This window comes from Acomys minous (genome assembly GCF_964271855.1).
Source record: "Acomys minous genome assembly, chromosome: 3".
Taxonomy (NCBI): Eukaryota; Metazoa; Chordata; class Mammalia; order Rodentia; family Muridae; genus Acomys; species Acomys minous.
In genome coordinates this window covers 88663304-88690692 of record NC_140485.1, presented here as the reverse complement: position 1 = coordinate 88690692, position 27389 = coordinate 88663304, and positions in this window count along the sequence as shown.

Here is a 27389-nt window from a genome sequence, read left to right as displayed (position 1 = left end):
CAAAACATTTCATGAGAGAAACAAGTTCAAACAGTACCTATCCACAAATCCAGCTATACACAAGTTACTAGAAGGAAAACTCCACCTCACATGGATGAGTTACAACCAAAACTACACAGGAAATTGATAACTACACCATCACAAAATCACAGCCTCACAAATTCTCGACTGTAAAAAACATCAAAATTAAGGGAATTAACAGTCACTGGTCATTAATATCTCTCAACATCAGTGGTTTCAATTCTCCAATAAAAATAGACAAACTAACCAAGGCATTAAGGTCAACAATCAATAAGTGGGAACTCATGAGGCTGAGAAGCTTCAGAAAGGCAGGAGACACTATCAATAGAACAAAGTGACAGTCTACAGACTGGGAAAAGATCTTCACCAACGCTTCATCAGACAAACATTGTTGGATAGCAAAGTCTGCTTAACATAAACAACAGTGTATGAAAGAACCATAATATAAAATTATATTTAAGATATATGTCACATAAAATATTCAAAATAATATATTATTAGAAGCAATTAACACTTTTAATTTGTTTAATAGAAATATTTTATTTTAAATTTATTTTTACAAGAAAAAAGTAGACATCTGGTATGGAAGGATTATAGACAATATCCCAGGTGAAGGCAGTCTAGGCAGGTCTTGCTTCAGGCTCTGCTGGTTGGAAACACCACCAATATGCCACTGAGATGGAAATTATTAAAGACAGAGAGAAACCATTCAGGATCCAAAATTCAGAAAACGGACTAGAGACTCTGGCCAGGATATTGTGTTTCTAATCAAACATCGATGGGAAAAGAGATCTGAAAGTGAGACCTGCAGAGAGGAAAAAGAGAGGCTACCAGTTCAAAGCAAACAAGAGCACAAATGGATCAGAAAAAATACCAATGTACAGATTGGACAGGTGTACCGACCAGAGACACCTAAAGATGTGTCCCATAGAACAATTACCAAAATGTTTACTCTTATTTCCCTTTCAACTTTTTTTCTCTCTTGTTTAAAATAATTGGGCTTTATAAAAAAGTCCAATTGTTAAAAAACAGAATCAACAATCCAGTGTGAGTGAAAGGAAGGAATTCAGGGGGCAGGGAGAGTGAATGGGTAGGGAAAGAGGAGTGAACATGAGTGGGAAGGATGGTGGAAGAAAAAACTGGAATCAGTGGGTGGTGTATCTATGCGATGAGTTAGAAATCTAGGACAATGGAAACTCTCAGGAATCTATGAGGGTGACTCTAGGTAAGACTCTCAGTAATATGATATATGGAACATCAAATAGTCACCACCTATTACCAGGCATGATGTCCAGTGGAGAAATTGTGAAACCAACTCAGCACCAAAACCTTTGAGCTCCAATTTTTCTTGGCTACAAGAGTTCCAGGCATAAATAGGAAAAAGAAAGTAAGGAAATGGCCAACCAACAACAGGCCCAATTTGAGTCTCATGCCATGAGATATAGCCCACCCTGATACTATTACTCATATCAAGCTACACATACATTACAGATGTATAGCTTGATACTCAAGTGGGACCTGTATCAGCAGGCTGTTTCTGATTCTGTTGACTACTTTTGCATGCCTTTCCCCTAATTAACAGTTTTGACTAGCATCAATAGAAAAATGTGTGCCACCTTCAGTAAATATTTATATCCCAAGGTGATTTGAAATACATGAGAAGTCTCCCATTATCTGAGGAGAAAGAAAAGGGACATAAGTAGAAATGGCATAAGAGGGAAGGACGAGTAGGAGACACTTCAATGGGGATGTAAAATAAATTGATCAATTAATAAAAATGAGTTGAACACATCTTAGATGTGTGTTTCAATGCTAATTCAGGTCAAAGTTCATATTAAGTACAATGAAACATTCAAAGAAGTTTTTAAAATGTTGATATATGTTTTTCTTATAGGCTCAGACAAAGCATTTTATAAATTAATTCAGTATTCTAAAATGCTATTATAAACTTCATAATTTATAATACAAGTACAAGCCTATATAAGGGTCAAAACCTAGTTCTACTTCAAAATGTTTTTAAGAATATCTCCATATACCTAAATGCTGAAAACATGACACTATTTAAAATAAAAACTATTTTATTTTGAGCTTTAAATAAATAAAAATATTTAAATTTTTGAGCTTCAAATGCTTTTAACTTTAAAAATTACATGCGACAACTTAGTTGTGCAAAATGATTTCATTTAAAATTTTGTAGATTTATGAACATAATTTTTAAATGTTTTTTAAAATATGAAGTATAAAAGCAAATTGTTAAGATTGGAAAAATTGTTTCATATTACCTAATGCTTTCCATGATAGATATGAGGTATATTTCAAGTCCTTTACCTTTATTCAGATATTGAGTGCAAGCTGTGGATATTGAAGCTTTTATATTAAAAAAAAACTGGAGTAATCCCATTTGATTAAAAAAATATAACCTTCGTGGCTATGTAGTGTAGGTGGTATTTTTAAGTTAACTTCTTACATGGTGAGGCAAAAAAGTTGGTTGAGTAAACTCCAGCTTCCTCTTCCTACACACACACACACACACACACACACACACACACACACACACACATACACGCACACACCCTCATACCAACTTGAAGAGCTGTAAACAGAATGAATGAGCAGCACAAAAGCTAAGCAAACCAAAGGAGCTACTTTAAAGCTTAAGTTTGGTCTAAAGTTGAAAAGCCACAATGAAGGAGGCAAATGGGAGATTTTCCCACTTAATGTCCATTTGCCACAAGAAAAATGCAAGAATAATAGGACCATATAGTTAAAGGAGACAGGAAGAATGATGTACATATTTTACATCAAAAGTACTAAGCCTATCTAAGCAAGATCCTGTGATGCACAAATCCCAGTAAGCCACATGGCCAGAACTACATCAAGAGGCAGATTATGAATGTTATATAAAAAAGACCATCCCAATAATGCCTTCTCCAACAAAAAATGTATAAGCACTGAGAATTCATGTCACCGATGAATAGAGTATGAAGTCTATCTAACATAGGGTTTAGACATGGAGAAAAATACCAAGCCCATCATGATGTGACTGAAAACCCTGATGGTTGTGTGTAGGAGGTACCATTCATATAGATAGCAAAGACAAACTACAGGAATAAGAGTTCTGAATGCAATTCTGCATCCAGTGCCCCATCTATACCCTGAAGGCCTGCGGCAGCATTCTGAAAAAGACAGGTGAGATTTCTTTTTTTATTTAATTAACTTATTCAGATTACATCTCAATTGTTATCCCATCCCTTGTATCCACCCGTTCTTCCCTCCCTTTCCTTGTACTCCGTTACCCTCAGCTATGTCAGTGACCAAGGGGGGGGCCTCCTTCCCCGCTATAGGATCATAGGATATCATGTCTCATCTTGGTAGCCTGTCTATTCTTTCTCTGAATGCCACCAGGCCTCACCAACAAGGGGAAGTGCTTAAATATGGGGCACTAGAATTTGTGTCAGAGTCAGTTCCCACTCTCCACTGAAGTGTGGAGAATGTCCTGTCAGTTGGCTAGATTTGAGTAGGGGTTCTCTGTTTACTTCATGTATTGTTCATGGTGCAGTAGTTTGAACAGAACACCTGAGCCAAATTCCACCTTTCCTGATGTTCTTCCTGTAGGTTTCTAAGACCCACTGGATCCTTCTTTTTCTCCATTTCCCCTTGTTTCTCTCTTCTAGAGTCCCAATAGGATGTACTCACATCAATCCCAATCTCCTGGTAAGTAAAGACTTTCATGGGACATGCCTCTAGAGCTAGTGTCCAATTTATAAGTGAGTATATAGCCTGTGAGTCTTTCTGCTTCTGTGTTAAGTCACTTTGTGTGATCATTCCTAGTTCCATCCATTTGTCTACAAATTTCAGTAATTCCTTGTTTTTAATGGTAGAGTAGTATTCCATAGTGTAAAAGTACCACAGTTTCTTTATCCATTCTTTAACTGAGGGACATTTAGTTGGATTCTAGGTTCTGGCTATTATGAATAAGGCTGCTATGAACAAGGTTGAGCATATGTCCTTGCTGTGTGGCGGAGCATCTTCTGGGTATATTACAAAGAGTGGAATACGTGGGTCTTGAGGTAGCCCTATTTCCAGTTTTCTGAGATAGAGCCAGATAGATTTACAAAGTTGTTGTACAAGTATGCATTCCCACCAACAATGAAGGAGTGTTCCCCTTTTTTGACATGCTCATCAGCATGTGTTTCACTTGGATTTTTTATCTTAGTCATTCTCATAGGTGTAAGATTGAAACTCAGAGTCATTTTGATTTTTATTTCTATGATGACTACAGACATTAAATAATTCCTTAAGTGTTTCTGAGCAATTTCTTTGTTGAGAATTCACTGTTTAGCTCTGAACCTCATTTTTTAATTGGGTTATTGCAATTAGTGGTGTTTAATTTCTTGAGATCTTTATATATTTTGGATATTAGCCCTTTATCAGACCTAGGGTCAGTGAAGATCTTTTCCAGGTCTGTAGACTGTTGCTTTGTTCGGTTGACAGTGTCTCCTGCCTTACAAAATGTTCTGAGCCTCATAAGGTCCAATTTATTAATTGTTGCCCTTAAGGCCTGGGCTGTTGGTGTTCTGTTCAGGAAGTTGTCTCCTGTGCCAATGTGTTCCTGGCTCTGGCACACTTTTCTTCTAACCAATTTAGTGTCTCTGGTTTGATGTTGAGTTTTTATTCCATTTGGACTTGGGTTTTGTATATGGTGATAAATATGTATCTAATTGCATTTTTCTACATATAGCCATTGAATTAGACCAGCATCATTTGTTGTAGATTCTATCATTTTTTCCATTGAATAGATTTGGCTTCTTTGTCAAAAAATGATCATATGTATGCGGATTCATTTCTGGGTCTTTGATTTGATTCCTTGATCAACCAGCCTATTACTGTGCCGGTGCGGATTCATTTCTGGGTCTTCGATTTGATTCCTTGATCAACCAGCCTAATGCTGTGCCAGTACTATGTTGTTTTAATTACTCTTGCTCTATAGGACAGCTTGAGATCAGGAATGTAGATTCTTCCAGAGTATCTTTTATTGTACAAGATTGTTTTAGTTATTCTGGTTTTGTTTTATTTTGTTTTCCCATATGAAGTTGAGAATTGATTTTTCAATGTCTTTGAAAAATTTTTTGAGTATTTTGATAGGAAGTGCATTGAAAATGCAGATTGCTTTCAGTAAGATGGCCATTTTTACTATCTTGGTTCTCTTGATCCACAAGCAAGGTAGATTTTTCCATCTTCTGATGTCATCTTCGATCTCTTCAGAGATTTGAAGTTTTTTTTTCAGACAAGTCCTTTACTTGCTTGGTTAGAGTTACTCCTAGATATTTTATATTGTTTGTGTTTATTATGAATGGTGTAGTTTCAATAATCTTTTTCTCTGTACTATGGTCCTTTGTATATAGGAAGACCACAGACTTTTTTGAGTTAATTTTGTATCCAGGCATTTTGATGAGGAGTTTATCTACTGTAGGAGTTCTCTGGTGGAATTTTGGGGTACACTTATGTACACTATCATATCATCTGTAAATAGAGATAATTTGACTTCCTCCTTTCCCATTTGGATACCCTTGATCTCCTTTTGTTGTCTTATTGTTCTGGCTAGAATTTCAAGTACTATAGTAAAGAGATATGAGGAGAGTGGACATTCTTGACTGGTCCCCGAATTTAAAGGAGTTTTCTTGAGTATCTCTCCATTTAATTTGATATTGACTATTGACTTGCTGTATATACCCTTTGTTATGTTGAGGTATGGGCCTTGTATCCCTGATCTCTCCAAAACGTTAAACCTGAACAGGTGTTGGATTTTATCAAATGCTTTTTCTTCATCTAAGGAGACGATCGTGTATTTTTTCTTTCAGTTTGCTTATAGTGTGGATTATATTGATGGATTTCCATATATTAAAACAACCCTGCATGACTGGAATGAAGCCTACCTGGACTTGGTGAATGATGTTTTTGATGTGTTCTTGAATTCATTTTATGAGTATTTTATTGAGTATTTTTGCATCAGGGTTAATTAGAGAAATTGCTCTGGAATTCTCTTTCTTTTTTGGGTCTTTGTAAGGCTTAGGTATCAAAGTGACTGTGGCTTCATAGAATGAATTTGGTAATGCTCCTTCCATTTCTATTTCTTGGAGTACCTTGTAGTGGATAAGTATTAATTCTTCTTTGAAGGTTTGGTAGAATTCTGGGCTGAAAACATCTGGCCATGGGCTTTTGCTTTTTCTGTTTGGGGCACTATCAACAATTGCTTCTATTTCTGTAGGGCAAATGGGACTATTTAGCTTTTTATCTGATCTTAAATCAATTTTGGCAAGTGCTCATTTCCTTCCATTTTCAAATTTTGTGGCATATATGCCTTTAATGTAGGATCTTATGATTGTTTGTATTTTGTCAGTTTCTGTTGTTATTTCTCCTATTCCTTTCTGATTTTGTTGATTTGGATAGTGTCTCTGTGCCTTTTAGTTAGTTTGGCTATTTGTTTGTCTATCTTGTAGATTTTCTCAAAGAACCAGCTCCTGGTTATGTTGGTTTTTTTACTTGTTCTCTTTGCTTCTAATTTATTTATTTCAGCCTTGAGTTTGGTTATTTCCAGACCTCTACTCCTCTTGGGTGATTCTGCTTCTTTTTTTTTTCCCCTAGGGCTTCCATATATGTCATTAAGTTGCTTATATGGGATGTTTCCAATTTCTTTTTAAAGACACTTAGTGCTATAAATTTTCCTCTTAGCACTACTTTCAATGTGTCTCATAAATTTGGGTAGGTTGTTCCTTTATTTTCACTGAATTACAGGAAGTCCTTTATTTATTTCTTTATTTCTTCTCTTACCCAGGTGTCATTAAGTAGAGAGTTGTTTAGTTTCCATGAGTGTGTCTGTAGGTTTTTTGTTATTTCTGTTGTTGTTGAAGTCCAGCCATAGACCATGATGATCTGATAGGCTACAAGGTCAGGTTTGCTTTGTGACCTATTATGTGATCAATTTTAGAGATGGTTCCATGGGGGTGCTGAGTAGGTTTAATCTTTTGGGTTTTGGTGAAATATTCTCTAGATATCTGTTATACCCATTTGATTTATGATGTTGGTTAATGTCCTTATTTCTCTGCTTAGTTTCTTCCAATGATCTATCCTTCATTGCAAGTGTGGTGTTGAAGTCTCCCACTATAAATGTGTGGGGACTGATGTGTGGTTTATGCTTTGTTAATAGTTCTTTTTACACATGTGTGTGCCCATGTACTGGGAGCGTAGATGTTCAGAATTGTGGTGTCATCTTGGTTGACTTTACCTTAATGGTCATGAAGTGTCCTTCCTCATGCCTTTACATTAATTTTGGTTGAATGTCTATCTTATTGGATATTAAAATGGCTACACCAGCTTGTTTCTTTTGACCATTTCCTTGGAATATTTTCCCAACCTTTTACCTTGAGGTAATATCTGCCCTTGTGGCTGAGATGTGTTTCTGGAATGCAGAAAAAGTTGTATCTTGTTTATGCATCTATTCAGCTGGTCTGTGATTTTTTATTGGAGAATTTAGTCTATTGATGTAGAGAGATATTAATGATCAGTGACTGTTAAGCCCCCTAATTTTTATGTTGGTTACAGTAGAGAGTTTGCGTAGTTGTGTTTTTCTGATGGTGTAGTTACCTATTTCCTGTGTTGTTGTAGCTTGTCCTTTTGGAGTAAGCTGAATTTGTGGATAGGTTCTGGTTGAATTTGTTCTTTTTTTATGGAATATCTTGTTTTCTCCATCAATGTTTATTGAATATTTTGCTGGGTATAGTAAACTGGCCTGGCATCTGTGGTCTCTTAAGAATTTGCAGAATCTCTGTCCAGGCCCCTCTGCCTTTTATGGTCTCTGCTGAGAAGTCAGGTGTAATTTTGATAGATTTGCCAGTAAGTGATACTTGACACATTTCTCTCCCATCTTTAAATATTTTTTCTTTGTTCTGTATATTTTGTGTTTTGATTTTTATGTGATGGCAGGTTTTTCTTTCATGGTGTATTCTATTTGGTGTTCTGTAGGCCTCTTGAATGTCTATAAACATCTCCTTTAAATTGGGGAATTTTCTTCTATGATTTCATTGAAAATATTTTCTTGGCCATGGAGCAGGGCATCTTAACATTGCTTGATTCCTATTATCCTCAAGTTTCATCTTTTCAAGGTGTCTTTGATTTTTTGCATGTTTTGTGTCAGGAATTTTTAAGATTTAGCATTTTTCATGGTTGCTTCAAGACTTATGATTATATCTTCTAGTCGCTAGATTCACTCCTCCATCTCTTGGATTCTGTTAGAGAAACTCACCTCTGTGTTGTATGCTTTATTCTCTATACTTTCTCGTTGTATACTTTATCCTCTAAACTTTCTCACTCCCATTTTTTTCTGTCTGGATCTTTATCATTGTTTCCATTTTTATGTTCAGATCTCGAACTGTTTTATTGATTTCCTTCAACTGATTGAATTTTCCTGGATTCCTCCCAGTGCCTCTCTCTAGGGTTCTTTTAGGTCTTCTACCTATTTGGCTTCGTCTTTCAGCATTTGTTTACAGATTTTATTTCTTTCCTATATTATCATTTTTATCACTAAAGATTTAAGGTCATTTTCTTGTATTTCAATTGTGCTTGAGTTCTCTGGGTTGCTTTCTTTGGAGGAGCTGGTATCTGGAGATACCATATTGGTTTTGTTTTTGTTGTTCATTTTTCTATGCTGAACTTTACTCATCTTGATGTGTCTAATGTTGTGAGGTATCTTCTGGAGTTCTTCACTGGTAGCTGAGAGCAGATTGTTGGTGAGTGATTGTATGTTGAGATCCTTTGCCCATGGTGGTCAGGGAACTCTTCCCTTGGACAGTCAGACACCCTGGTTTTGGTGTCTTTGCTCCACACCCTGGACTCTCTACTTGGTTAGCCGAGATAGGTGCTGGTGCTCTGCAACTCCAGTATTGGTTTGAGGTAGAGTATGTTGAGCAAATTCCTATAAGGCCCTGGGGCTTTGAGTCATAGGCTCAGAAATAACCTAGAGTGCCTGAACTCCTGTTGGCTTTTAGAAATGTTTAGGTTTCTGCCAACTGTAACCAGGTAATGGGGCCTAGGTTCTGCCTGCTAGGGGGAGATCAGCTATTGCCTTCTGAATGTTATTAGTTAGCTAGATTTTGCTCTATTTCCTCTGATCCTCCAAGCCACTCTCAAGAACATAAGAATCCCAGCTAGGCTGTGGAGCTTAGCTAGGCTGTGCCCATTATGAACAGTTGTGACAGGGTAGTCCTTTGAGGCAAGCTGTTTGGCTTCTATCCAGCCCTGCTGAGAGGGCTGCTGCAGTACTTAACCCACAGCAGCACCTCTTGTCTCAGATCAAGCTGCTGTGCTTGTGTATCCTTTGTTTTATCAGCTCGCAGCTAGCAGGCAGGGTTCTGACCAGGTGCTGGTGACTGGATTGCAGTCTACAGAATCTCCTTCTCAGAGAATGCAGTAGCTGGGAATGTATCCATTGCTGTCTGGGTGCCCTTGTGGCACCTAGGCTTTCTGTGGGCTGCCATGGGCCAAGTGTGGGAGGGCTGTCTGAAGTCCCAATACACCTGTTTTTATAGATTTCCCTAGTCCAGGAAGTTTGAAGCACCTGTGCTGCCATTTCAGTTACAAATCCTGAGTTCACCCACCAAGCAAGGCAACCATGTTTCCTTCTCAGAGTGCGCAGTGGCTGGGGAACTTACCCCCAAGTGACTGGGTGCTAGAATGGCACCTGGACTTTTTAAGGTCTGGTGTGTGGTAAGTGAGGGGTCTGAGGTCCCAATCTACCCATTTACTATAAAATTCCCTAGTCCAGGATGTTTGAAGCACCCCTGCAAATTCTGTCATGAATCCTGAGTTCATCTCCCAAGCAAGGACTCCACATTTCCTTCTTAGAGCATACAGTGGCTGGGGAATATACCTATTGATGACTGTGTACCGTATGGCACCTGGGCTTTCTGTGGACAGGTGTGAGCTGAGTGGGGGCGGGACTGAGGTACTGATACACCTGTTTCCTGGGGCTTTCCCTAGGACAGGAATTTTGAAGCACACCTGCCACAATTTTAGTCCCCGAGTACTGAGTTCACACCTCTAAGAAAGGCCTCTGCTCACAACTCACCAATTACAGTCTGGGTCCTGTGTAGGTACTGAGAATTGTTCTGGCATCCTTCCTTGGGTGCTGGGTGACAGGAGGTCTGACTCACCTGTGGTCTGTGTTGTGTGGATCTCTCTCATGCAGTTATCCCCAATTTCTGAGGACTGTGGGTCGAGTTAGCATCTGTGGTCTCTTCTCTGAAGATCAGACAGAGTGCTTCTTTGTCACTGCCATCTTGACCCCCCTCCTCACAGGTGAGATTTCTATCAGCAAGCCCACTGGTTGCACCAGGCAACTCTGTAAACACAACAGAGGTGAGTTGCACTTGTCTTCCTGCACCCTCAATCTACTGGACCTCAACCGTACCTTAATTCCTGGATACCAGAATACGACAAGGACTACTAGCACCTCTATCCCTGGAGGCCCTTGGAAGCTAACTTGGCAAGAGAGCCTGGTGGCCACCAGGGTCAACCAGGTGAGATCTGGCAGATGGCAATTCCCATCCTACACTGTTCTCCTGGCAAATTAACAGCCAAGAGACCCAATCCATCTTTCATATACCCCCTTCCTGGTCCAACGCCCCATTCTTGGATGCCCTCATCAAGCACCTGGGGAAGAGAATGGCCTATAAACATGAGAAACCATCAAACTTCAGGCAAATCCAACAGCTATACCTGGCCTCCTGCACTCTCCAAGTACTGAACTTCAACGCTATGTGCATTCTTGGAAGCCTGATGCCCTCAGGTACCACCAGTCAATATCAGAGACAAAAAACAAACAAACAAAAAACACCAGTCTAAGAACACAAATAACAAGAGCCTTGGCAATTTAACAACGCCAGAAAACAAGTAAAAATGTGCAGAAAGCCCTGGATATTCCATCACAGCTAAGGAAGAAGAGAACAGCCTTAATTACAGTCTTATGAACATGATAGAGGCCTTTAATTAATGAATGAATAACTCCCTTAAAGAAAGACAAGAAAATGAAATTAATTGGGTGAAGGAAATGAAAAAAAAAACTTTCCAAGGCTTATAAATGGATGTAAGAGCAATAAAAAAGCACCATATTATGGAATCCTAGAGATGAAAAACCTAAGGAAGAGAACAGTTCTAACAGATGCAAGAATCTGCGACAAAATCTGAAAGCTGGAAGAGAAAATTTCATGCATAGAAAGTACAATAGAAGAAACTGATACACCAGTGAAAGGAAATGTTAAAGCTACAAAATTTCTGACAAAAAAAAAAAATCAAGAAAATCTTGGATACTATGAAAATTACCTAAAATACAAATAATAAGAATGGAAGAAGGTAAAGAGTCTCAGCTCCAAGGACCAAAAAAGAGTTTCAAGAAGTCAAAGAAGGAAATTTCCCAAACCTCAAGAAACAGATGCTTATAAATATACAAAACACAAATTAGACTGGACCAAAAAAGTATTTCCAACACATACTATATAAAAACAAATCTACAGAAAAAGAAGAATATTAAAATATTGCTTATGGAAAAATGCAAGGAATATATAATGACAGATTTGTCAGAATTACACATGACTTCTCACCGAGGACCCTGAAGTCTATAAGGACCTGGAAAAATGTCTTGCAAACTCTAAGAAACCACATCTAACAGCATAGTACCCAGCAAAATTCTCAATTACTGCAGATAGTGAAAACAAGATATTATAAGACAAAACTAAAGTTGAACAATATCTTTCCACTAATTGTGCCCTACAGAAAATATTAGAAGGAAAACTACATTTCAAGGAAGGTAGAAGTATCCAAAAAAACACAGGAAATGAATAATTCCACAGCAGGTAGGAGAGAGAGGGAGAGAGAGAAAGAAAGAGAGAGAGAGAGAGAGAGAAGTGCACAAACATTAACATTACCAACATCAAAATAATAGGAAATAATAATCTTTGGTTATTAATATCTCTCAACATCTATCATCTCAATTCTTCAATAAAAAGATACAGGCTAACAAAATTGTTGCAAAAATAGAATCTATAATTCTGCTGCATACAAGTTAAGCACCTTATCAACAAAATAACCATTACCTCTGAATAAAGGGCTAGAGAAAGGTTTTCCAAACAACTTGACACAAGAAACAACCTGGAGTAGAGATTGTAGTATATAATAATTAGACTTTCATACAAATTTAATCAAAAGAGATGGGGAGGGGTACTAGACACTCATCCAAAAAAAGTCCACCAATATGAAGTCTCATATATCAACATATATTCCCCAGATGTAAGGGCACCCACATTTGTAAAATAAATATCACTGAATCTTAAATCACACATCGAACCCTACACATTAATAGTAGATTTCAGTATTCCTCTCTCACCAATGCAAAGATAATTGAGACAGAAACTAAACAGAAAAATAATAAAAGTAACTGATGTTATGAGTCAATTGAACCTAACAGTTATATACAGAATATTCCACCCAAACACAAAAGAATATACGTTCTCAGTACCTCACAGAACCTTCTCCAAAATTGACTATGTATTCAGTCACAAAGTAAGCCTGAATAGATGCAAGGAAATTGAAATAACACCTTGTATACTTTGAGGCCACCATGGCTTAAAGCTGGACATCAACTAAACTAAAACAACAGAATGCCTACAAACTCATAGAACCCGAACAACTCTTTACTCATTGACAACTGAGTAAATGAGGAAATAAATAAATCAAAGATTTTTAGAATTAAGTGAAAAAAATACAAAGCTTATAGGATAAAATGAAGGCAGTGGTAAGAGGAAAGTTTAAAGCATTATATGTCTTCTTAAATTGGAGAGGAAGGAATCAAGATGGTGGTGGTAAATGCCTACAGTATCTGGGCAGTGGAAGATCAGAGACTGTCAATCTTTTGGGCAACCTGACCAATGACTTTAAAACATCAAAGTGGATTTTCCTGTATAAGAGTGGACATCCTGGGAGACAAGGACACACAGCTCCACCACTCCTCTTACTGTGGTAATTCTCCTGGTCCAGGAGTAGAAGAAGGTGCGTGGTTTGCATTTCCTGGCATTTTCTGCCTATTTGAATGCAGATCCTCAGTCACAGGGATGCTCTCCTCCCCCAAACACACTTTAAATTTCTCTTGCTTCCACATCCTTTAAACCATGGCTCTGCTGTTTCCTGATTGTAAACAGACTGGAAAATAGTACCACATATGATCCTGATTCCAAGATGGCTGGATCCAGCCAAATCTGAGTGGCCTTGGAATCTCAGTGTCCCGCATGATTTTTAGATCAGAAACACTCACACCACTTCATGTTTCTATAGATTTCTACCACGATATTAAAGCTTCCCTTGGAATAAAGAGACTCGCAGATGCAACTTTTGACTCAGCTCACCAGAAACCCCCCCCCAACAAAACTGGCTATTCTAATGCAGCTGAAACACAGGAAAATGACATTACAGCTATGCTTATAATCTGGCTTGGGACTTTTAAACATAAAACAAATAGATCTATGTAGGAAATGCAGAGAAGAACAATCAAGGAGGTGAAAAAAATATAATGATTCAAGGCATAAAATGTAGAATCAGTAAAGAAAATGTAAACAAAAAACCTGGAGATGGAAAAAATAGAGAAATAAAAAAGAGCTTTGGAGGTAAGCATCACCAAAATAATGTAAGAGATGGATAAGAGAATCTTAGAAGTAGAAGATACAATTGAAGAAATGGATGTATCTGTCAAAGAAAATATGAAATAAAAAAAAAACAAATCCTGATGCAAAAATCCAGAAATTTAAAGGCATCATGAAATGAATAAACCTAAGAATGACAGGAGTAGGCAAAAAAGAAAGTATTTTCAAGAAAATCATAGAAGAAAATTACTCCAACCTAAAGAAAAAAAAATGTCTTTAAATATACAAGATGCTTACAGAACACCAAATAGAGTATACCAGAAAAGAAAATACTCCTACCACATAATGGTCAAAACACTAACCCTACAGAGCAAAGACAATATATTAAAAGTGGCAAGGGAAATTGGCCAATTATCATACAAAGGCAGAACTATCTGAATCACACATGACTTCTTAATAGAGACTCTAAAAGCCAGAAGGACCTGGGCAGATGTCTTACATACACTAATAAAGCAAAGACGTCATGCCAGACTACAATATCCAGCAAAAATCTCAATCACCATAGAGGAAGAAACAAGATATTCCATGAGAAAAGCAAATTTAGGCAGTATCAGTGTACCAACCCAGCAACACAGAAGATACTAGAAGGAAAACTCCAACCCAACAAGGTCAAGTACATGCAATAAAACATAGGATAACAGCAAAAGCAAAAGAAGGCAAGCACACAAACACATTATTACCATCAACACCACAATAAAAGTAATTAACAATCATTTTCACTAATAATCTCTCAACGCCAATGGACTCAACTCTTCAATGCAATGACACTGGCTAAAAGTATTGTTCCATAAAAAGGATCCAAAATTCTGATACATACAAGAAACGCACCTCAGCAACTAAAATAGACATTACCTAAGAGTAAAGATCTGGGAAAAACGTTTTCCAAACAAAATGATGCAAAAAGCAAACTGGAATAGTCATTTTAATATCTAATGAAATATACTTTTTTAAAACTTTTTTCTCCTTTATTAATTTATTCTTATTACATCTCAATGGTTATCCCATCCCTTGTATCCTCCCATTCTTCCCTCCCTCCCATTTTCCCCTTATTCCCCTCCCCTATGACTGTTCCTGAGTGGGATTACCTCCCCCTGTATATGTTCATAGGGTATCCAGTCTCTTCTTGGTAACCTGCTGTCCTTCCTCTGAGTGCCACCAGGTCTCCCCCTCCAGGGGACATGGTCAAAGGTGAGGCACCAGTGTATGTGAGAAAGTAATATCCCACTCTCCACTCTACTGTGGAGAGTGTTCTGTCCATTGGCTAGATCTGGGTAGAGGTTTAAGGTTTACCGCCTGTATTGTCCTTGGCTGGTGCCTTAGTTTGAGCGGGACCCCTGGGCCCAAATCTGCCTATCATAATGTTCTACTTGTAGGCTTCTAGGACCCTCTGGATCCTTCTACATTGCCATTCTCCCATGATTCTCTCATCTAGTGTCCCTCAATAGAAGAATGGATAAAGAAACTGTGGTACATACACACTATGGAATACTATTAAGCTATTAAGAACAAGGAATTCCTGAAATTTGTGGATAAATGGGTTGAGCTAGAAATGATCATAATGAGTGAGATAACCCAGAAGCAGAAAGACTCAAATGGTATATACTCACTTATATCTGCATATTAGTCCAAGGAGCATGTCCCACGAAAGCCTTCACTTACCAGGAAACTGAGACAGAGGGGAGGACCTTCTAATGAAATATACTTTTAACCGAAATAAATAAAAAGAAATAGAGCAGGACAGTTCATTCTCATCAAAGAAAAAAATCCATCAAGAATACAACGCTAAAGTATCAACATTTATAAAAGAAACATTATTAAAGCTTAAATTACACATTGATCCCAAGACACTAATTGTTGGAATCTTTAATATTCCTTTCTTACCAAATGACAGATAAATAAAACAGAAACTAAATAGATAATAATGAAAATAACAGAGGACATGAATCAAATGGAACTAGTTGTTGTATACAGAATTTTCACTCAAACAAAAAAAAAGAATATACATTATTTTCAGCATATAATGGGAGCTTCTCCAAAATTCATGATAGAGTCAATAGAAAAACTCTCCTCAACAGGTCAAGAAGACTGACATAACCACTAGCATCTTAGCAGATCACCATGGATTAAAGCTGGCACTCAACAACAGAAACAACATAAAGTGTACAGTCTCATGGAAACTGAGCAACCCTCTACTCAATGACCACTGGGTCAGTGATTAAAAAAAAAAAAAAAAGAAATTGAAGAATTTCTAAAATTCAATGAAAATGAAGGCACATCATTACCAAATTAATGGAACACAGTAAAAGCAGTGTTAAGAGGATAAGTCATAGCATTTATAACATTTATGAATGAATTGGAGATATCCCTTCATTAAAAGCAAGCACAAGAGCTCTAGAATGTAAAGAAGCAAACACACCAAAGAGAAGTAGATGACAGGAAGTGATAAAACTCAGTACTGAAGTCAGTAAATTAAAAACGAAGAACCATAGAAGGAATCAATAAAACAAAAACCTGGTTCTTTGAGAAAATTAACAAGCTATATTAACCCTTAGCCAAACTAATCAAAAGAGAGTACAAACATATCCAAAATAATAAAATCAGAAGTGAAAAGTGGGAAATGATGACATAGAGGACTGTCTTATATCCTCTAAGAGAATATAAACAGTCAGCAAATGTCTCCCATCTGAAAAAAAATCAAGGCAGAGATGGTTTTATCACAGAATTCTATTAAATGTTTAAAGAAGAGCTAATACCAATACTTCTCAGTCTTTTCCTCAAAATCAAAATGGGGAGGGCATTGGAAAACTCATTCCATGAAGCAATAGTTACACTGTTTCCTAAACCACACAAAAACTCAACAAAGAGATTTTCAAACCAATTTCAGCCATATATTTGATCAAAAATACTCAATACAATACTCTGAAAATAAATGCAAGAACACATTTAATATGTGATCCACCATGATAAAGTAGGCTTCACCCCAGGGATGCAGGGATGATTCATATAAAAAAAACACCACATATTTCACCACATAAACAAACTGAAAGAAAAAACACATAATTATTTCTTTTCAGTTCTGGGAAAAACCCTTTTTGACAAAATACAACACCAATTAATGTTTAAAGCCTTGGAAAGGTCAGTGATATAAAGCGATATCTAAACATACTAAAGTCTATTAAAGCAAGCTGTTAGACAACATAAAATTAAAGGGAGAGACATTCAAAGCAATTCCAATAAAATCAGGGACAAGACAAGGCTACCCACTCTCACTGTATTTCTTCAATATATTAATTGAAATTCAAGCTAAAGCAATAAGACAACCAAGGGAGATCAAGGGGATCCAAGTTAGAAAGGAAGAAGTAAAAATATTACTTTTCACAAATGATATGATAATAAATATAATTGAGCCCCAAAAATATACAAGATAAACTCTACAGCTCATAAATACTTTTAAAAAGTGTCTGGATACAAGATTAATTTAAAAAATTAGAAAAAAAAACAGAAGACAGCAGCCCACTTGGATACAAATGACAAATGGGCTAAGAAAGAAATTAAGGAAACTAAACACTTCACAACAGACACAAATACAATAAAGTATCTTGGTGCACCTCTAACCAAATATGCCAAAGACCTGGATGACAAGAACTTCAAGTTTCTGAAGAAAGCAACTGAAGATATTAGAATATGGAAAGATGTCCTGTGCTCAAGGATCAGTAAGATTAACATGGTAAAATTGCCATCTTTGTGACAGCAATATACAGATTCAATGCAATCCCCATTAAAATACCAAAACAATTCTTTAGAGACCTTGAAATGACAATTCTAAACTTCATATAGAAAAATAAAAACAACAAAATCAGAATAGCTAATACAATTCTATACAAAATAAACAAACATCACAAAACTTGTGGAAGTATCTCCATCCCTGACTTTTTGCTATACTAGAAATCATTAGTAATAAAAACTGGGTGGTATTGGCATAGAAATGGATCAATCAACCAGTGGAATTAAATCATAAATCCAGTCATATGCCCACAAACCTACAGACACCATAAAATGGAACAATGGCAATATCTTCAACAAATGGTAATGAGATAACTGAATATCTAGATATGAAAAATGCCTATAGAACCATATTTATCACTCTACACATAATACAAATCCAAATGAGTCAAAGACTTCAACATAACAAGAGATACAGTATATTAAAAGAGGAAGTGGGGAAGAACCTTGAAATCATTGGCATAGGAGACAACTTTCTGTAGAGCACACCAACAGCTCAGCCTCTAAGATCAACAATTAATAAATGGGACCTCATAAAACTGAGAAACTTCTATAAGGCAAAGGTGAAAATGATAGAAGTTATGCAGAGAAAAAGAAACTATGAGCTAGAATACCTCTGGGAGCAAGCTGCATTCCTAAGTCAGGGTATGTGTTATGTACTGGGAGGACATAATGAGGACTCTAGCAGGGATGCACAGTAGCAGGGACATAGAGACTGAAGAGTACACTATCTATCTATACATGTCTCCTAACAGAAGAAGAACAGCAACACACCCACAAAATTTTCAACCCAAAACTGACCCTGACTACAAGATGTGCAGGGATAAAGTTAGACCAAAATAGCAGAGATTAAAAGAGCGTCCAACAACTTCTGGCCCAACTCATGACCCACTCCATAGGAGAGAGCCTACCCCTGACATTATAACATTACTCTGCTATGTTTGCAGACCGGGGCCTAGCACAATTGTCCTCTGAGGTACTCCATCCAACTTTACTTGTAAAGAGATGCTGGGACTCACAGACAAATTTTGGGCAATGTGTAGGGAGTTTTGTGAAAAAGTGGGAGAAGAAGAAAGGGACATGGAGGAGACAGATGCTCCACAAATAAAGCCAACAAGTCAGGCCACAGGAGGGATTGCTAAGATTGGAGCATCACCCAAGGAACAGAGACCATGTATGGAATGACAAAGGTCCCCTACAAAGATGTAGCCAATGAATAGCCCAGACTTAATATGGGTCCTCTAGTAGGGAAGGTGAGAGCTTTTACTGATGTAGACTCTGTTACCAGCATTTAAATCACTTCTCCCTGGTGAGACTGACTTGCCAGGCCATTGGGAATACAATCATACCCAAGAGGAGTAGACAGAAGAAAATCATCAAACTCAGTGCTGAAATATATAAAGCAGAACTAAAGAAGACCATCCAAAGATCAACAACAACAACAATACAAAAAAAAAAAAACAAAACAAAACAGAATTGCTAAAAACAAACCTGTAAAGTAAGAGAATTTCTGGAGGAATTTCTATTCCTGACCTCAGGCTGTACTATACAGCAACAGTAATAAAAACTGCATGATATTGTATTAGAAACAGAATGATGGCTCAATGGAATTGAAATTAAGACCTAGGAATAAATTCACACTCACACTGACACTCGTTTTTTGACAAAGAAACCAAAATCATACAATGGAAAAAATGATAGCATCTTCAATACATGATGCTGGTCTAACTACAGGCATACACATAAGAAATTACAAATAAATCCATATTTATAACCGTACACAAATCTGAAGTCCAAGTTGTTCATGGACCTTAACATAAAACCAGAAACACTAAATCTATTAGAAGAAAAAGTGTGGGAAGAATCTTGTTTCATTGACACAAAAGACAACTTCCTGAGCAGAATCCAACATCTCAGGCTCTAAGATAAAATAATAATAATAATAATAATAATAATAATAATAATAATAATAATAATAATAATAATAATAAATAAGTGAGACCTCATCAAACTGAAAAGCATGTTTAAGACAAAGGACATTGTCAACAGAACAAAATGGCAACCCACAAATTGGAAAAAAGATTTCACCAGCCCTTCATCTGACAAAAGACTAATATCCAAAATACATAAAGAAGTCAAGAAATAAATAGTAACAAGCCAAATGAATCAATTAAAGATAGAATACAGAGATAAACAGAATTCTCAACAAAAGAATCACAAATAGCCTAGAAGCACTTAAAAAATGTTCAATACCATTAGTAATCAGATAAATGCTAATCAAAAGGACTCTGAAATTCCATATTATTCATGTCAGAATAGCTAAGATCAAAAACTAAAGTGTGTGTCCATGCTGACAAGGATGTGGGGAAAGGTGAATGCTCATCGATTTCTGGTTGGAGTAAAAACTTGTACAACCACTTTGGAAATCAATTTAGAAATATCTCAAAAATTTGGGAACATCTCTACCTCAAGACTCAGCTATACCACTCCTGGGCATATACCCAAAAGATGCCCCATCATACAAGGACATTTATTCAAACTATATTCATAGAAGCTGTATTTGTAATAGCCAGAAACTGTAAACAACCCATATTTCCCTCAACCAAAGAATGGACAAAGAAACTATGGTAAATTTATCCAATGGAATACTACTCAGCTATTAAAAAAGATAAATAATTAAACTTATAGGAAAATGGATTGAAATGTAGAAGATTATCCTGTGTGAGTTAATCCAGACCCAGAAAAACACACATATCTCTTCACTTATATGTGGATATTAGCTATATAGTACAGGATAAGCATATTATAGTGCATAACTTCTAAGAAGCTAAGTGACCAGGAGGAACTAAGGGAGGATAAATGAATTTCAGGTCATTTAATACTTAATTTAATTGAACTGTAGGAACACAGATACCTTGTATTAAATCTGTTACCAGCTCAAAGACCTAATAAAGTTACAAAAACTTCCAGACTCCTCTGTTTCTCTGTCAATGAAGAGAGGAACTATGGTGATATCAATTATGGTTGATCTGAAGATGCGAGAGCATTCATTTAAAATTTAATTTTTCAGTATTTCTGTAAAATTTCATCTTCAGTATTGAAAAAGATATGATGCAGTTATCTTTCAATATCTAAAATAGTTTTTTTAAATGTCAGCTGTTGTGTTTATTGCACTTTTGCTTTTTTCTAACATTTTTGAGGATGGTATTGACATACAAAGTATATTTTTAAACTTTAATACATGAATATATAAGGTTATATATAAACTATCTAAAACATTATTAATTATACATTTCTCTTTGTGTTTTGTTTTATAACAGTTCCACTATATAGTGTAATTCCCTTAGGAAAATATTATATATTCTTTAATTTCAAAATATTTTTCAGTAATGACTCATCTAGAAATTCCATTAAATGTACAATTGTAAGGTTGGTCCTACACAAATTTTGCATTTACCTATTTTTACCAATTTTCTCCAAAGGATTTTTTCACAGTGGATCTCATTCTCTCTTATGGCATTAGGCCTATAAGTGGCAACAGATGCACTTACAAGTAATGTAACATCAGACTCCAGTTTGGCATTGTTAATCAAGAATTTCCTCTTATACAAGATGTCACTTTTGCAGTCAACAATCTCTCTGCTAAATGATTCCTTTGTTGGCATTTAAATCTACTTGAAACTAGCTTGCCACTTTCTCAGCATGGCTCCATGACAACCTGACAGATGGGCTGAAGGTCATGCATGCCAGATCTGATGACAACAAGGTTTAAATATTATGTGATATATTCTTTTCCTCAAATACTAAAATAATGATTTACAAAAAAAAATCTCTCTATAAGAATTTCAAATATATAGCATTTCAGTTTTGAATGTATTTATAAATTTTCCCAAGTAAAGAATGAAAAATTATGGTCATATTAAAACTCATGTTCCTACATGTGGAGGTATTTCAATGTCTCTTAAATGACAGCAAGTCCAATCTAAGGACTTGAAAAGCCCAAATAATTAGAGAAAACAATAACAGCAAAAAAACTTGCTTTTGAATGAGTGTTGAAATATCTAAGATAAAGCCTCAAGGCAGGCATAGTGATACATTCTTTCATATTTTTGGTTTTGAGCCTAGCCTTTAACAGCTGAGTTATCTCTCCAGCCCATGATACATTCCTAAAATCCCTTAACTTGCAACATGGTCACAGGACAATTAGTGGAAGAGCACCACTTTGTTTTAAACTTCATTTTATTTTATTTATTCACTCTACATACTGAATGTACTGAATTTCCTACCTCTTCTCCTAATACTTCCCTCTTCTCCCTATGCCTCCTCCCTACTCCTCAGTAAAGGGAGCTCCAGAGACCCTCCTCAGCACATCAAGTTGCATCAGGGCTACACACATCCTCCTCCAATAAGGCCTAGCAAGGCAAGCCCTCCAGAATGAAATGATTGAAAAGTAGGCAGCAGAGTCCATGCCACAGACAGCATCTGCTGACTCTTCTTACTAGGACATCCAAATGACTAAGCTGCCTATGACTTGCATATGTTTCAAAAATACATTTGATCTCACTTTCTCTTCTCTCTCCAAACCCTCTCGTCTTCCACCCCACTTTACTCATATCGGATCTCCATCCTCATTTACCTTCCTTCTCCTTCTCCTATATCTTTCTCTCTATATACCCATTTCTGCTCTCTTTTATATTTTCCTTGCTGAGTGAGAATTAAACATTCTTCTTGGACCATACTTGTGGCTTAGTTTCTTTGGGCCTGTGAATTGTTGTTTTGTTATCCTGAACCTTATATCCTTTTTTAAATGAGTGATTTCATGTGTAACTTTCTGTGTCCAGGTTACTTCACACAGAATGACTGTTTCTGGTTCCAGACATTTGCTTGCAAATTTTGTGATTTCCTTTTTTTAAATAGATAAGTAGCATTACATTGTGTAAATGTATCACCTTTTCTATATCTACTCATTCATTGAGGGATATCTAGGTAGTTTCCAGTTTCTGGAAGTGTATCCACTTTTGTACAACTATTTAAAGGCAAGGCCATCATTGATTAGAACATGTCTTAAAAGTTAGAATGTGAAAATATAATAATACACAAAATCAATTTTTGTTTCCTTATGAAATACAATCTTTTATTACCCCTCTTAGAATTTCCTACATTTGTCCAATTATATTTGACATTAGACATTACACACCCTCTACTAATATCTTTCCTTTTTTTTTTTAGGATTCTCATATCTCTATCCTCCCATCCATGACATCTAAGTGTTACTGAACCCAATTTTACCTGTCCATATACTCATAGGTATGTGATCATTCACTGAAGTAAGATCTATCTATCAGAGGTAACACCTTAAAAATAGCTTTCCTTCCTCAAAGGTCATCAAATGTCTACAGCTCCTTGGTTAAGGCTAATGATTGATGACCTTCTCCTCACCTCTCTGATGAAACATTGGCTTAATCTTTAGATCTTATGAAGGAATCTATCATTGCTTTGATTTATTGGGGTAGAGGCCTTGTCTTCTATAGAAGACACTGTTTTATTCCTGTCCTCCTTGACATCTGGTTCTTACAGTCTTTCTGCCCTATAATTCTCAATGGTCTCTAGTCTTAAAGAGATGAATAAGAGAGATGGAATATTGGCATTGCCTCACAGTTCCTGGAGTTTCAGTCCATGGGTGCTTGGGCACACTTTTTTCTGGCCTCCACTTCACGATGGAGAGCATGCAGCAAAGGTGACCACTCAAAGCTGATACTCACAGAGAAAGGAAGAGTCCTGGGTCCAAGTGTCCTCTTCAAAGTACAGCCCCTGTGTCTCAAATTCCTAACAGAACACCCTCATTTCATTTTTTCTTTTCTCTTTTTCTTTTTTCTTTTTTTGAGACAGGATTTCTCTGTGTATCTTGGCTATCCTAGAGTCAGTTTGTAAACCAGGCTGGCCTTGAACTCATAGCAATCCACCTACATCTGCCTCCCAAGTGCTAGGATTAAAGGCATGCACCACTATGGCCAGCAAGAACCCATTTCTTAAATGGTCCTTCCTTCCCTTTTGCACTATAGGCTGACAACCTGGGTTTTCAGTGCCATTTTCAAATTATCTGAAAAGAAAGAAAGAAAATAGGTAATAATGTTCATCTCACAATTACATACAGAGTGGTCTGTGGAGTTTTAAATTTATGTGTGTGTAATTGTGTATGTTTCTGTGTGTGAAGGTGGTTTTGTCAGAGCAATATAAAATACAAAGTCAGCACATTCCTGTTTGTGGTCACTGAAAAACTGCCTTTCAGAAAGGTGCAGGAAAATATGAGCACTGCAAGGTTTTATGAGTAACTATTATTTGTTTAATTCATTGCTTATGTCCAAGCACAGGAAGCCATCGAGGCCAAAGCAAAGATTCACCTCAGTTCTCCTGGCATTTTAAGGTGGTTCAGTTCTGTCATAAACCAACTTCCTGGGTGTGTTTGGTTATTCACCTGAGAAAACTCTGAGCACTGGGATTGGAATCCAAGCTCTTATTCTTTGGAAAGCTGAAAAACAATGGAGGTCAAATGTCCCCAAAAGCAATATTGTTTCTATTTCAATTCATAAAGCCACCGAGATAAAATCTGAAAAAAAAAAAAGAGATGAATAAGATTTAAATGTCTCATTTGTTGCTGAGACCTCAACATAAGCTTAATCCCTAGGAGAAACACAGTCCACAGTGGAAAGAAACTTCTCTGAAGAAGTTCTGGTGACCAACCAATCTATGACTGTAGAGATAAGAATTTAACTTATCTTTTACCCTTTGATATTATGTCTCTTCAACAAAATAACAATTTTAATTTCACTTGCCTATTCCTTTCTGTTAATTGTTCACTTTACATCCTGGTTGTAGCCCCCTATTTCATTACCTCCCAATCCCATCCTCCTGCTTTCAGTACTCCTCCCTTCCTCCCCTAATCCTCAGAAATGAGGAGGTCTTCTCCCTTAACATCAGACCTCAGCCTATCAAGTATCATCTAGACTGCCTGTTTTCTCTTCCTCTGAGGCCTAGCAGAGTTGCTCGGCCAGTGGGAGCAGTCAACATTTGGGGATCAGAGTCTATGTCAGAAGCAGTCCCTACTCCACATAGTATGGGACCCAAAAGGATGTAATACTGACTACCTATTACACCTGGAGAAAGGGTCTATAACCGCACAATTTGTGGTCCTTGGTCCATGGATCAGCCTCTGTAATACCCTCCTCTGACAACTGGATTTGTTGGCTCCATTGGTCTCTGAGTGGAGATCTAAATAAACCACCAAATAATAGAGAAGACAGAATCCCAACTTGACATCTCCTGTCACCAAATGTAGCTTCAGAAGTGGGTTATATGTAATTGAGTTGTTGTCCAAAGGGTCTCATGGTAACCCAAAAGAAACCCAGGTTACTGCCAAGGTAACAGGTTTCTCAACAAAAATTCATATCAAATGCCTGTTGCTGAAGACCATAAATACATAACTCCTTGGACATGGAGAAATGTATCTGATAACTATCTAGCACTTTCATATCTACAGGCTAATTTTCTTAGTACTGGAAAGTACTCTAGAGGCTGCTGAAAGAAAAAAATTAAGCTCCAAACCACCTAAAAAGACCACTTTAATCTGTAATGGCATCCTGCCTGCAAGATTTTCTAATGAAACTATGGTACAAATTGGCAGGAGCCAATTGGGTCTCCTGAGGAAAGTAATTGCATGTTCTGTAATTGACCTTCTTAAAATAATGCCCTTGGAGCTTCTCTCCCATCTGGCAAGTTCCAATGGAACATTATATGAACAATTGCATTAATCCTCAGATTTGGGGCTACAATTCCTGCTTGCATAAAGTTAAATAAAGACATGATTGACTAGGACACTTGAAAAAGATTCTTTAGTAGGTGGTCTGTAAAATGATAAGAATTTATAAAAGAGAAAGAAAGGGCTTAAGAGTGCCAAATACTTTGTCTGAGGACCTAAGTATGCCAGTATGTTGAAGGAAGGAAAAGTTCAAAGCTAGCTAAGAGATGATAAGGACTAAAGCGATATGACCTATAGGTAAACAGTAAAGAATTCATCCTCAGGATAAGTTAGTTCATTTTTAGGAAAAACTAGTAAGTAAAATTTGCTCTTAAAAAGAAATATAAGTTTGATAGATTCATGCTGCCTATAGGCAAGGGCTTATATATAAAAGGGGAAAACAGCATGGGTTGATAAAAATGTTAACTGTTAGCTTCTATTCTATGGAAAAGCCTTTTAAGGTAGGGCTATGTTGTAAAATTAGACAGAAAATGATGTATAAGACAATTTAAAAACTATTGTGAGTAAATTAAATTAGACTTTGATAAGATACAAAGTTTATATTGCTGTTGAAAGTTTTTGCTTAGATTTTAGTTCTTTTTACATTGTATCTGGATATCTGTTGCTGTTATACACGCAAATCAAACTCTGGCTAGATATAATCATATGACTTGCAAGATTCAGGTGTGCTTACCTCTGACACAATCATTTGGATCCTCACACTATACTACTTAGTTATGGGTAATAAATTATCAATGACCACAAGGGAAACTTAAAATTATATATTGATAATTTTCAATAATGATTAATGATGGGTCTGATACTGCATGTTTGAATTCTGTGTAAATAAAGATGTCTCGAGCTATTCACATCCACTTGTTTGAATTTTATCAAGTGGTCATAGTCTTCCTTTCTGATGACTCCATACCTCTTTCCTGGGTTAGTAAACTCACTGGATACTTTGGCAGATGGTGCCTGAACAGAGAAAGGTAATGTGATTTTGTACATGCTGCTGTAACTGGAGAATATCTATTTGTAAGATAAAGTTTAACAAGGATCATTTATAGTTAAGTTCTACATGAATACCTGGTATAAATGTTATTTCTGGAGTGATAGGTTCTGATTTTTGGGAGAAACAAAAATTATGCTTAGACCACCCACAAAAACTCTTATGATTTATCCAGGGAGAGTTTGAATCTCCCTTCCATAGAGTAGGGACTTTTGTCATTAAAGAGAATGGAGGAAATCATGGTTTTCGTCCAGTGATATGGTTTTTGGATTCAATAAGTAGAGTCTAGTCACCCTTTTAAGATTGTAAAGATACAAGCTAAAGCTATTGAGGGACTAACAGATATTGGGGAAGATGCTTCCTGCATTGCAGAAGAAGATTAGCCTGGGAAAGGGCCTATTCAGATTACTTCTTCCACTTTAGCAGGACTAGGACAAGCTACCAATGTTGCTAGAAGTACATGGATTTTAAAGTGAATGGATGAGGAGAATGAAGGGAGTTTTGTTCCTATGTCATTTTTGATCTATTATTTACTTTGTGGGAAAGAGTTGTTTTGGGACAGATGGGAATGCTACTTGTTAGCATAATAAAGTTACTGTGCTAATGTTAAAAATGGGATTTCATCCTAAGAAATGATTAGGAAAAGATTTGCAGGGCAGAAGCATCCCATAATTCCTCATTTTAAAAAATTATGAATAGGGTTTGGGATATTTTCAGGATTTAACATAGGGCCACTGTTCTTTTAACAGATGGCCCCATAGACTGAAAGCCAAATAAACCAGTTTGGGTAAAACAATGGCCCATATCTCAAGAGAAATTATTTGCTGCTACAGTACTTGCTGAAGAACAAGTAGCTGCTGGCCATATGGAACCTTCCAATGTCCTTGGAATACTCCAATATTTGTAATAAAGAAAAAAATAAGGAAAATGAATATTGTTAAAAGACTCAAGAAAAGTAAACGACAACACGAAAGTTATGGAAGCCTTGCAGCCACATCTCTTTCTTCAGTGGCTGTTTCAATAAATGATAATATTT